Source organism: Simochromis diagramma, unplaced genomic scaffold, assembly GCF_900408965.1.
Source record: "Simochromis diagramma unplaced genomic scaffold, fSimDia1.1 OVJJ01000514.1, whole genome shotgun sequence".
Lineage (NCBI taxonomy): Eukaryota > Metazoa > Chordata > Actinopteri > Cichliformes > Cichlidae > Simochromis > Simochromis diagramma.
In genome coordinates, this window is record NW_024387346.1 from 795,333 (window position 1) to 807,672 (window position 12,340).

Genomic DNA, 12,340 nt, shown 5'->3' on the forward strand with positions numbered 1-12,340 from the left:
CCAATCTAATTGCTAAATAACGATGACTAGCAGTTAGTTTGTATCTTACAATGCCATAAACAGATAAAAGTATTTATCTTCTCACTACTGGTGTTAACAAAATTATGTCATCTTTTACACATGAGGGGTGTAGTTGTTTTTAAAGGGATAAATCTGAGACTATTTAATGTTGAGTAAAATATTTTTCTTTAAAAAAAATGTTATGCCCTAAATTGAAAATTAGAACCTGCTTTCTAAGAATATTGAAGAACATGTTCTTCAGAGAGACAAATCACACCGTCAGTGTGTGACATTTGATTTTCTCCATGTGTCTCAGTGTGTCTGCGCCCAGACAATGTTCTTTTCACAGGAACACAAACAAAAAATCCAATAGTGTCTGAGTGACAAGTGAGACACTTGAATAGGAGCCCAATGAGGCTACATATTGATCCGCAGGGGGAGACAATTACAAGATGTGCTGCAATTACATTTTCCCAATCTCATGTTCTCAACATGCAGACACTAATTTGGTTTTTACGAGCAACAAACTGAGGAGCAATACTACTGACAAGCAATTACAGAATAGCTTGAAATTTACACACGAGAATATTCTCTTTTGTGTGTGTTGTCAGGAAACAGGTGATGAGGATAACTTGACCTAGGGTTACCTAGGTCCTGATTTTTATAATGATGAAAATTAGAGCTTTGAGTGCTCAGATTGAGTAGAAAGGTGCTTAATACATGTCAGTCCATTTACCATTTAACTGACTGTTACTAACATTATTGGAAATTTACATTTGCAACCACCCAAAAAATGTGTGTACTAGTGTATCTCAAAAAATGAGAACTGTTGTAAAAAAGTTGCTTTTCCACTCAAAACTCCCAAATTCTATATATTATATTTTTATTATGCATTAAGTGAACGACTTTTTTTTCATTTAAATTTTGATGAAGCGCCTCAGAAAAAGCTTCCTGAACGCAAAGAGTCTAAAGTGTGCAGTCCACCCATATCTTGAGCTAATTAAGCATAATTCATATCACTGATCAGATTCACGGAGGCCCCACCCACAGGCCCTAAAAGATACACTGCAAGTGTCAGATACCAAGAGAACCCTAGAGGTCTGGTACCCAATGGCTGTGTCCCAATTCAGGGTCTGCACGCTTGAAGTACGTATTTTAAGTGTGATTACGTCACCGCCACGCGACGACGGCTGTCCCAATTCCAAGTGTACTTCAAATGCATACTCCAAATGCGCCGTTGATTTCCCCAAATATCAAGCGTGGTCCAGTGCACGCTTCGTGGTCCCATATACAGTGTTGGGGAGTAACGGAATACATGTACCGCCGTTACGTATTTAAAATACAAAATATGAGTAACTGTATTCCGTTACAGTTACCGTTTAAAAAGGTGGTATTCAGAATACAGTTACTTTGTTGAAATAAATGGATTACACTGCGGTACTTTCCTGTTTCATTTTGTCGCGGGTCAGGACTGTTTGGGTTTTGTTTGACAGCTACGTGCTGTTGTTCCAGGCGGCAGCGTTACGGTTGCCATGGTTACAGGGCGACGCTCTCTCTCTCTCTGCGACTGTGTGTTTCCTGGGTGAGAGAGCGCCTTTTCGTTGTTGTTGTGCTAAGCTAACAGGCAGAATGCTACAAGCATAGCTCTAAAGAATGTAGCATCATGGGCAGTGTAGTCCGTGCTGCAGGGAGAATGGACTGCCATACACGTTATGGGTCTGTGAGCGCGAGGAGGGAGAGAAAGGGGAGTGGAAAGGTACGAGTTGTCATCGAGGAAAAACGGGAGCTGGAAGCATGTAAATATAATAATAACCACTTCAGCCAAGAAGAGTGCCTGACGAGCCCAGTTGTAAGTAAGCTATTAAGACTCGACTGTACACTGTGTTAGTGTTTTCCTCCGAAAACAATAAGTTCCGTTGGAGCAGTCTTTCAACGCCTCTCTCTGTCTCTGGCAAGCAGAGTTGACTCACACAACAAAGTAAAGCTATTTTTCGGCTACGAGCCGACAGGGACCCCGCCGTATTAGTCAGAGGTCCCTTTACTACAGTTCGGAGTCGCGGACCTTCAGTAATAGTAATAAATCACACAGCAATAGTACATTCACGTTGTTGTAAAAAGCATGATAATATATTAAGTAATCCAAAGTATTCAGAATACGTTACTGTCATTGAGTAACGTAACGGAATACGTTACAGAATACATTTTGGGGCATGTATTCTGTATTCTGTAATGGAATACATTTTAAAAGTAACCTTCCCAACACTGCCCATATATCCCACAATTCATAGCGCGGCGGTGGGTGTGGATAATTTTGCCGCAAAACACGGCAGAAGGGAGCGGCCGAAGAGTGAACTGTCAAAAGTAAGTACTGAATATGATGTCACTTATTTATGCGCGAATGTTTCATAACGAAGAACATTAAAACATTACTGTTGGCCACATGTCGGCAAAGTTGTATGATATTAGTGATGTTTGTACTTTCAGTGTTAACTTGGTTTTAAAGCATATATATATCTACACAGCAAAATCTCCAGTGTTAAATTAACACTGGAGAGTGTCTATATGGGTCCACACCTCTGAGTGTTAAATACAACACTGTTGAGTGTTAAATTAACACTTTTGACAGTGTTATATGTTTAAAAGTAACCTAGTCAGTTTTGAAGATTAACAATGGCTAACACTGAGCAGTGCTGATTTTCTAACACTGGAATATTTCTAACATTTTGAGTTATTTTCCAGTCGACCAATCAAAAGATGATATGGCAACATGGTATTTAGTTGTTTAGGAAGGGGGAAGTTTTAGGAGTGACGCGGTGTTTTGAGATGTGAGAGGTTTGCCATGTTTAGTGCAAATCTTGTGTAGTTAGTGTGTAGTGTAGTCAACAGTTTTCTTGTGTGCGTCAGAACAATGAGGCGACTGCTGAATGTTACAGGTGTTACAGGAGTGACACATCTCCTGTTGTCAGGCCTGCAGGTATCAGGCTGTTGTTCTCCTTTATCTCATAGTGGACAGAAATTATTTTTCGGAGTGGCACAAATAATTTGTGTGGCATCAAATTTGATGCAGAACAGCTGATTGGTCTGTAAATGGTTTGAAATGTTCATTTAAAAAAACGTCTTGGCTGCATTTTTAGTTAAACAGCTGCAAAAAACTTTGTTTACAAAACTCAGTTACTTTTTTGAAGAAGTAACTATAAAATTAATTGCCCAACATTGGTCATTATTTACTGTATTTTGCAGACAGAGCGTTACAGGACTCTCTCCCAGACCACAGATTCATACTCATAATACAAGTCAGAGCTTTATATAAAAAAAAAGAAAAATTAAGTTGTGTTTTGGAGTTCAAGTTATTTTTACTTCCAATAGTGGGAACATACTACACAGGTCAATGACTAGATTTTTTTTTAAATTTTCATTGTAAGTGGGCTAAAGCAGTTAATTAAAAGTAGTCTAACATAAATGTAAATGCTGTAATTTGATTATTTTAATAAACCATGTAACTTGGATGGATTCGATGCTGGTGTGACCACAGTGCACACGTCTGCTGTTGCTCACAGTGGTCCAAGGGACCGCTCAGGGAGTTTGTGTGTTCGCTCAGACACATGAAAAATTAGAGGGAACATTGCTGGTACCCATTACCTGGTTCATAAAGCAGGTGGTCTTAATTTGATGTTTCATTGCTACAAAGGTCAGAGCAGGTTTAATATGCTTTGAAAGTTTGGTGTGCAATAATTAAAATAGCCTTCTTCATGTTTAGTTTCCACTCTAGGATCAGTAATCAGCCCTCTACAGTACTTGACCAATTCCAGGAAATGACTGCTCCCTGCCAAGAAACAGTCTGGAACACAACCCACCATAAATCAGCAATGAACCTTTTAATTCTTCTGCTTTATATGAACTAAACACCAAAGATATAATATGTAAACAACTGAGCTTTACAGCTGCTGTCTTCATTCTACGCTGAGTTAGAACTGGCTGGAAGGCAGTGTTGTAGCTGTGCATGTGCAATACAGACATGTGAGTTGTATCAGTTTCCCATGTGATTCTATCTATAGCAACTTCCTTAAAGGGGCAGTGCCCTCAAAAGTATAGCAAATCATTTTAAAGTTGTAAATTTCCTTTCATGCAATCGTTAAATATACCATCAGGCAGACAGATAATTTTGTCAGTCAAGCAGTGAACAAAAAAACAGAGGACCTCATAAGCCTACCCTAAATCCTTCAATTAAAATATATCACAAACAGAGAAGAGGGCTTTCCAGGTGTGCAAACATCAATCAGCTGAATGCACTTTTCACACAGCCAACGTCAGCATTTGTAACATTAACACACCTGACATTTCTCATGACTTTAGCTGCCACACACAAGGCAAACACAGAGGCGCAGGCATGCAGAAATGCACTTATTACATGTTGTCCATCGAATGATTGAATCAGACCGCACACACAACAGGCTCTGTTGTTTGCACAGCTGGACAGAGAAAGTGGTTATCTAGGATTGAAGCCATAATGAAGCTAAATTGCCAGAGAAGGTGAGGATTTATTCACATATGGACCGTTCACATACGTTGACGGATATATTTAGAACACAGCAGGTGCAATGAGTCCTAGAAATGTATTTATGAGATTGAACGCACCACTTAAATTCAATTTAGTTTTATTTCTAGAGCACCGAGCCAACAGCAGTTGCCTCAAGGGGCTTTAAATTGTAGAATAAAGATCCTGCAATATTAGAGGGAAAACCCCAGCAATCAGACAGCACCCTATGAGCAAGCACTTAGCAACAGTGGGAAGAAAACAGGGTCCGGGGTATCATTAGAAGGCACAGCATGATTTTTACTGCTATGCAGATGATATCCACCTTTATTTTTCCATGAAGCCAAATGATAAGCACCAATTAGTTAAACTGCAGGAATGTCTTAAAGACATAAAGATCTGGATGACCTCTAAGTGGTCGCAGCAGATGGGTGCTCCTCCCTGAGCCTGGTTCTGCTGGAGGTTTCTTCCTGTTGAAAGGGAGTTTTTCCTTCCCACTCTCAACTTAGTGTTTGGTCATAGGGGGTTGTTTGATTGATGGGGTTTCGCTGAATTATTGTAGGGTCTTTAATACTAAGCGCCTTGAGGTGACTGATGTTGTGATTGGTGCTATAAAATAACATTTAATTTAATTTAACCGAATACTTAGGATATCAGGGTCAGTAAAAATGTAAAAAGTGAAAGTCTATCACAGTTTTGAGATACTTCATTTGGGTTTTTTGTTTGTTTTTCTTCTACTTCACAATTTACTGTCTCTAACCCAACTGTTTTAATTTTAATGTAACTTGCTGCAACACTGTAACATCATGAAACAGGTGGATTTTGGTTATCTTCGAGTGATTTTACATTAGGTATTTCAGGTCTTCTTGCTAAAAGTTCACCATCTGCAATTAGTAATTTATATACAAGAGTTTTATCTTTTTTATATCACTGCTATCTCATTGGTGGACGTAGGACGTAGAATTGAGAGACTTTTGGTGAATTTAAAGCTCAGCTCTCACTCATGTCACAGTTATCTTTACAGAGGACATAAGTTATCACTTACGTCCTCCGGAAAGATGCCATCCTCTGCCATCACCAGGATTGCACTTACTAAAATCCTTTAACTAAATTGTATCTGGTAATGCCTTTAGTGCAATGGAAACTTTCCATCTCGTGTTACCTGCTGGCAGGATGACCACATCATTCAGCATTCTTACTTGAAAGTGTCTTGTCTTGTGCTCAGACAGACTCCAAGTACAATATCATGCAAGATACCAAATGCAGTCATTGGACTGTCTGGAAGATCACTGCAATCAAGAAGGCCATTCTAACCAGGCCCTATGAGGAGAAGGAGAACCGGTTCATGTGCTGCTATGGCCCACTGATATTTACCTATGATCACAAAATTTAGCATAAAATAAATAATTTAAGAAAGTGGGGGTGTTTCTCAATTTAAGCTCACAGATATGCATGCACATCAGCATGCATCAACTCCACTGTCACCAATGGAATATAATTCTATAGGAAGTACTGTGCTGAGTAAACCAGAACAATCATATTTTGAATCATTATTGTATGGAGGTCATATGTCAGAGGCCACATTTTGAAAAAATCAGCACAGATATTACAATAAAAACAGAACTTTATGAAAGTGGTTGACCCAGAGTCGTGTAGACATTCAGAGTCTCAGTAAACCATCCATCAATGCCTCATCAGGTAAGTTACAATAAAACCTTCACCAAACTAACAGATACCAAAACTAAGGATATTTCCTCTATATTTTTTAGCTAGTTTTCAAAGATTACAAAAGTGTTTCCCAGTTATTTTTTAATTTAACTTAAAACTTGTTTTCAGTTTAGTGTTAGTTAACTATGATAAACTTGTACAGAACAACAAACCTGTGAGAACTAGAGTGTGTCTCACAAAGGCTAAATGAAAACAACAAACCCATAAACACAGACATACATTTCAGCTAGGGCTGCCACAAACGATTATTTTGATAGTCGACTAGTCACCGATTATTTTTGCGATTAGTCGACTAATCAGATCATGCATCCATTGGACGTAAAACCTACAGCTTATTGCACCAGCAGCATCTGCTCTTATATAACTATCATTAGCTTACAGCTTTAAGTGTTTAAGGTATGTGCTAACTAAAAATAAAGACGATAGTTTATTAAATTTTAATGAAATTTGCAGATTCTTTCGGTGAAGTTTAATAAACTCCTTGCTAGGGATGGGTACCGGTATCATGGCACCGGTTCTGACATAAACGGTAGTAACCAGACCGAAAAGCAGCGCACACTTCGGTGCTTTATTTCGGTGCTTTTTTTTTTTTTTCCTGAGCTGTGACACACTTTAGATTCTAGCCAATCATTTTACGTTTCCGAGGATAGTAGGCGGGGCCAGGTACGTACGTTCTTTTAGAGCAGAGCTACAGATTAAAAATGCCCAAGGCGAAGCGGTCAAAAGCCTGGCTGTACTTCACAGCAAAAGATGCAAACTCAGCAGCCTGCAACAAGTGCTTTAAGCTGATACTGTGATACTGTCAAAGGAGGTAACACCTCAAATCCAATGAAACACCTGGCGACGCATAGCGAGAAATCCGCCGTATTTGATAGCTTGCTGCGAGACCTCACACCGAGCACATCTACTGCGGGTGTGGTGCCTGTTATCGGACCCGGAGTTAGCAACATCCCCCAAAAACACGAAGAATAGAGTCCTGGCCCCTAGCCCTGCTAGTGTAGCAGAAATGATGATGGATGATGATGGCAGCAGCAGCCGTTCTTCTCTGCGTGAGTAGTAATTTACGTTGAGTACGCTAACCACGTTATTACATTAATGCATGTAAGGTGAACTAGCAAACATCATCATAGCTACATGCGGCTGTCTTCTTGTTTGATGGCAGATACTCCCTTCACCCTGGCTAAAAAGGCTAAAATGACCAAAGAAAAAGTGGAAAACAGCTAAACATGAGAGGTTTTTGGACAAAGTTTGTGTTTTTTCCATTGTTTAAGCACTGCTTCCTGCCAAGAATGATACCATATATGCCCCATAGCTGCAGAAAAGGCTAACATTGTTATCTTTTTACAAAAAAACAGCTGAACATGAGAGGTTTTTGGACCAATTTTGTGTTCTCCATTCTTTAAGCACCGGTTTGAGCACCGTTTAAGCACCGGCACCGTTTCAAAAGTACCGGTTTGGCACCGGTATCGGATAAAACCTAAACGATACCCATTCCTACTCCTTGCTATCTAAAATATAACGGGACACCGCAGTATATTCTCGAGCATCTCACACTTCTGATAATCAGTTGTCTGCTTGACGTTTATTCAGCTGTGTAAAAACTATAACTTTAATCTCAGCCAAACCGATTTACTCAGGAACAAATAAAATACTAAAAAAAAGTCAAACAATAACATTTTTAAGTGATCTAAGTGACTTATATATCATGTTTAACCTGAGTAGCGAAAGACGGCGGTGGGTTTGAAAACGATTTGCCGGGAGTCCGGTGTTCTCACGGGCTCTAGTGAGCCTTGCCCCCAGCTAGCTATCGAGCTGGTGGATAACAGACGTCTCCGAAAACGTCGGCGCGCTTTTGAAAATATGTGGTGTCTTGATAAACTGAGCAGATATTTTGAAGTTTACACAGCTACATTCTCACCTAACCTAAACATGTTAAACTTTTATTTTGTGACCCAGAAAGAATAATAAGAGTAATATTAAAACTAACTAGCTGGCGCCATTGTTGGAAACTGAGCTGGGCTGCGCTATGAATTCTGGGACACAGCTTCTTCTTCTTCTTTGGGGTTTAACGGCAGCTGGCATCCTTGTACATGCAGTGCTGCCATCTTCCATGCAGTGCAGTCCGTTATTACACTCTTAAATCCTACTACTTATTCCTGCCTCTTTTGTGATCTTACAAAGCTTCAAACGATGTGTCGACTATTAAATTAGTCGTCGACGATTTTGATAGTCGACGTAATCGTGACTAGTCGACTAATCGTGGCAGCCCTAATTTCAGCTGAACCATTTCTATTTGTATTAGAGAGGGAACTGTAGTTATTATGCAACCACAATGCTACAGTCAAACTATCATTCAAATAAAGCCTGCATCATTAAATATGAGGCTCCTTATCCGATCTATTCAATTTGTGACAGTAAATCAATAATACATTTATTGATAATAATATGATAACTTAATACTGTTCAGCTGATATACTGTATGTCCACTCGGATGAATCTGCTTTATTCATTATTCATCACAGTAGGCTATATCATTCATTGTTAGATGTGAACCTGGCTCTCCTGCTAACCTACTCACCAAGAGGGCTATAACTTCTCTCACTGCTGCTGTTTTTTTGTATTTGGGCCACACAGTGCTTATCACAATGAGTGGATGGCAATACTTAATAGATGCACCTTAACCCATTCCTCCATTTTTAGTTGATGGCGACTCACAGGGGATGATTGTACAGAACCCTAAACTAACCCTGAGCTGTGGTCCTTGCCATCTCGTGTTTCCCAACCACAGATGACGTTAGCTTCTTCCTAAGACGAGGGAGTCACTGGTGAGGCAGCTGATTATTTACTCTATATTTATCATCACAAATTCCATGTAGCATTTCACACATCATTTAAGAAAGTAAGGATGTGCCTCAGTTGAGGTAATAGAGCATGCATCCCCTCTATTGGCACAAATACAACATTGTCACTCGATGACAAATGGTGCACCGAGTGAACCAAAACGATTCACGTCGGCTGGGTGAACCAATGTCTGACGTGCATTCACTTCTAACAAGTATAAAAGCACAACACACCCTCTAAACACAGACAAGCACTTTGGTTGAAAAGCTTTCTATGTTTTGCGGTTTGTTAGCTTAAAATGTTCTTAAAGTATACACAACATGGAAAACTACACTGAATGGGAATGATTATATTCCCTTCTGGAAGCACACATAAACAGTCACACACCAAGAAAGGACTATTTGTGAAACTACGCTATAGACACGTGCAGGAAGCATGTTGGTTCTTTGTCTGATTATGACATGTACTTTACTTGGACCCTTGCCTGCCCTAATGTGCTCACATGTGTAATTTTATCTTGTGATTTTACAGTCATTTAACTTTACAGCCAGTTCTCCGGGTAAAAGTCCAGAGCAGAGTTCATCACCACAAAGTGCAGCCAAAGTTTCTAAATCCTCTACTGTGCAGTTTAATGGGGGAAACTATGCTGCACTGCATGACAGCTTTAAGTTAGCTTGGGAGATACAGGCCCTGTGAACCACTTACTTTTGAACTGTCTGTTTTACCACTTCCATCCTCTTTGCTGTTTCACAACCAACTCAAGTTCCCAGTTTACACTTTATTCCCTTTCTCGCTTCCCTAATCCTGACATATTCTTGTCCACTTTCACAGCTGCTCAGGCAAAACATGAGGAAATCGTCCCTTCCCTGTTATTTCTCCTTATCTGACCCTCCTCCTCCCCCTTCTCCTTTCCTCCACTCCTTTTCCTTGGCATCCTCTTGGCTGCTGGTTTGATAACAGGCTGTCACAAGCATTTAATGTTTTCTCAGAAAGTGTTGGCTGCACCTTGAGGGCCACGAACCCACCAGGTCCGTGGTCCTGGCTGGCAGAAAACAGACAATTGCATTTGCAAGCAAATTAGAGAGACACACATCTTAGTGGAGAGGTGCTGAAGGGGCAAAAAGAGCACTCCCTCTTCCTCCTGTTTCATATGTGCTTTGATTGGACAGTGATTGTTATATGTGGCCCTCATTGTAACCCCGCAAAGGGCAGCAGTACAAACAAATGGTGTAATTACAAGAACCTAATGTGGGAAAGTGAGGAAAGTCAGAGCAGAGGGAAGCCAGCAGAGTCTTCTGGTGTTGTTGCATTTTCTCTGTAGCATTTGTTTTTGTCTGTGTGACTGGTATTTGAACTGACACTGACCTAAATTCTTTAGTGCCTGACAGCAGACATGCAGGCAGACATGCAGGCAGGCAGGCAGGCAGTCGATGGAACTGTCAGACTAACAGAGAGCGAGGCAGCGGTCAGGCATGGGGAACAGAAAGGACAGAGGTTCACTCACATCGGGAAAAACAACTTCAGTCACTGCACCAACGCCACAGATGCTAAAATCCTGGCCTGAAGTTTTGCACCTGCCAACCTGACTGCTCATTTGCAGGAGTGTGTGTCTGAAAGTTGTGTAGCTGCATCGAAACAGCCAGGAACAACAGGGATTCAAAGTTTTGACGTTACACCACATACAGCAGCGGTCCCCAACCCCCGGGCCTCGGACCGGTACCGGTCCGTGAGTCGTTTGGTACCGGGCCGCGAGAGTTGAGGCTCAGGTGTGAAATGTATGGTTTTCAGGGTTTTTATCGATTTTCAGCGTTATTTTGTTATAGCTTTTATCGTTAACTCGGTTTTCCTGGGTCTTTTCAGTGTGTTATGAATAAATCTTCTTTTTTCGGTACCGGTACTAGTTTTATTTTGTTGTATTTATCCGCGACACCTTAAAGGCCGGTCCGTGAAAATGTTGTCGGGCATAAACCGGTCCGCGGCGCAAAAAAGGTTGGGGACCGCTGACATACAGTATGTCAATCAGCGTCTTTGATTCAGAGCTCATTATTCTTACCAGACTTAATGAATTCAAATGTTTTAAATTTAAGACAGGACCTGGTTTCAAACCACTCGCAGTCAACTGCCATCTTCAAAATGTCACGATGGCGAGAAAACATCAAAGACTGGGAGAAAGTCTGCGACCAGTTTCCTACTGAATGGTTTAAGCTGACAACTACATGCAATCTGTTTGTGGTAATATCTCAAAAATGACCAGAATATAACCGACTGAGTCGAGTCCACCACTGCACAGAAACACGCTGTAGCATTCGTCACTGCACATGGATCACAATGTGTTGGCAATCTGCCTGCATTTATAAATTAAAGGGTACCGTAATTGTTTGCGAACCTTTGCCAGTCTACCTGAGAGGGACTGCACTCAGTCCAAGTTGTACAATTGGAAACAGCTCACTTGGTGAAAGGCAACCTGTTTCCAATCGCCTTGATATGGAAAGTGGTCCTGCTGAAGTTGAGGGTGTTGTACAGTAGGCTCAAACTCTGGGTGATCATCTGACCACCTCAATCACTCAAAAGCAAAAAAAAAAAAAATCAAAAATCACCAATTTTTCCTAGTGTGACCGGGCAAGACAGTCAAAAAACAAAAACAAAACAAAAAAACCTGCGGTACTAGAAAGTGGCAGTCCATTCCCTTTATTTTTCTTTCTTTCTTTCCCAATCTTGAATGTTTTTGTGGATTTTATTTTCCGTTTTTGTCCAATGGAAATAGCCCTACACCCAGCCCAACTTTGAACTATTTAGGCAGTGCAAAACTGACATGCAACACCAGATAAATACTGGCTACAATACACCATCATATTTGCAGATATTTTTGCCAATACCAGTGCTATGCCAAAAAGTGATCGTTTGCAAGAAGTGATTTGGTATCAAGCCAGTCTGAGCCAGAAAGAACATTTCTGTCACAAAGTGACAGCTACAAGCAGTTTTGGGCAAAGCGACTTTTTTAGATCATTTATTTATGAATGTAAATGTGTCACTGACATTAAAAATGTTGTTTTCAAGAGAGGTCTGGCCAAAAAGGCAGCAGAAATTGCAAAACCTATAACGTAACAGTTATGTAAGGTCTGGATCGGTTATAATGTAGAACACAGAGTAGGTACAATCCTGCAGAGTCATAAAGATACGGATTTCCTTACTTTATACATAACCTCTTTGTAAATCCTGCTGACTGCAGACTATTTA

The 12,340-nt window shown here is 40.5% G+C and overlaps 1 protein-coding gene across 1 annotated transcript in view; it reads right to left on the minus strand.

Annotated features, from left to right (window-relative positions):
* LOC120718297 (amine oxidase [flavin-containing]-like) overlaps positions 1 to 12,340 on the minus strand; it is a 48,099-nt gene that overhangs the window by 34,398 nt on the left and 1,361 nt on the right. The gene's annotated exons all lie outside the window — the stretch shown is intronic.